Consider the following 1,203-nt stretch of genomic DNA (forward strand, 5'->3'; position numbering starts at 1 on the left):
TCTCTGTGAACCACTTCTAAAGTTGGTATTTTTCAACGTACTTTAGGGAAAATCCAAAACACCTAAAGACGGAAAAAGGAGTTCTGCAAACACATTAGAGATCACAGAGTTCTGGTTGATTCGTATACAAACACAGAGCTTTGTGGAAATGAGGCGTCAGATGTGACATATCATCCTTCTGATTGAAGCGTTAGGGTCAGAGCTGCTCTGTGAGCTGACACTCTTTTCAACATGTTGCAGTGCTGTCTGCTGATGGTTGAAGAGATCTGACTACAAAAACTGTCCTATCACAATATAGTTTTTAGTTATCACTATTTATTTATACATTCTAAAAAGGTGTCCACGAATCTCCAGACTGACAGTTTCCTGGACATTAATATTTAATGTTGCTCACCACAAGCCTGCTGAGGTGAGACAAAAAGGGGAACACACCAGAACCAGGGAAAAAAACAAAGAGTTCATAGAATGTCATCACCACAACAGGGGATACAGAGCCCCAGTGGCCGTGATCGTATAGTGGTTAGTACTCTGCGTTGTGGCCGCAGCAACCCCGGTTCGAATCCGGGTCACGGCAAACTCAGTTGACTTTTGTGTGTTTACATATCTTTTAAAAGAGGTGAAGTCAAGCATATTTTTCGGTTCAAGGTCTCTTGTTATACCAACCATTTGATCACACACCTCCAATGACCATTTACATGACGATGGAGGCTCTGTTTTGATGATGCTGTGTAGGGCTAGTGGCGCAATGGATAACGCGTCTGACTACGGATCAGAAGATTCTAGGTTCGACTCCTGGCTAGCTCGACAAAGCTTTAGTGAACATGTGGGATGTTTCTGATCGACGTTCACCACTCCCTGCTGATTGCAAAGAAATATAAAAAATACACATAAGGGCTGCATATGACGTCAACATCCTGTAGCTTGTGCTAGAATTTGCTTCAACTACCTGTTAAAATTGGTGTTTCTGGTGACTCTCTGCTTTTTTGAGAGCATTTGCTTGTGACTGTGGCCGTTTGATCGTTTGGTTGTGACTTTTCTGCAATTTCATGAGATAAACAATGTATTGCGTAATAAAGCAATAGAGAAAAGATGCTAGCAACAAAACACTTGCCCCGTGTGAGGCTCGAACTCACGACCTTCAGATTATGAGACTGACGCGCTGCCTACTGCGCCAACGAGGCCCAAAACACAGTGTACATCAAT

General features: G+C 42.8%; 3 non-coding genes across 3 annotated transcripts; 2 read left to right on the forward strand and 1 right to left on the reverse strand.

Moving 5' to 3' along the window:
* Positions 1–502: 502 nt before the first annotated feature.
* On the forward strand, positions 503–574 carry trnah-gug (transfer RNA histidine(anticodon GUG)). The gene has a single exon. It is a non-coding gene; the product is annotated as a tRNA-His (tRNA).
* Positions 575–731: 157 nt separating this feature from the next.
* trnar-acg (transfer RNA arginine (anticodon ACG)) lies at positions 732–804 on the forward strand. The gene has a single exon. It is a non-coding gene; the product is annotated as a tRNA-Arg (tRNA).
* A 304-nt stretch (positions 805–1,108) lies between these two features.
* On the reverse strand, positions 1,109–1,181 carry trnam-cau (transfer RNA methionine (anticodon CAU)). Its single transcript has one exon. It is a non-coding gene; the product is annotated as a tRNA-Met (tRNA).
* Positions 1,182–1,203: the final 22 nt, after the last annotated feature.

The sequence above is a fragment of the Stegastes partitus genome, unplaced genomic scaffold (genome assembly GCF_000690725.1).
Source record: "Stegastes partitus isolate 25-593 unplaced genomic scaffold, Stegastes_partitus-1.0.2 Scaffold1710, whole genome shotgun sequence".
NCBI classification, from domain to species: domain Eukaryota; kingdom Metazoa; phylum Chordata; class Actinopteri; family Pomacentridae; genus Stegastes; species Stegastes partitus.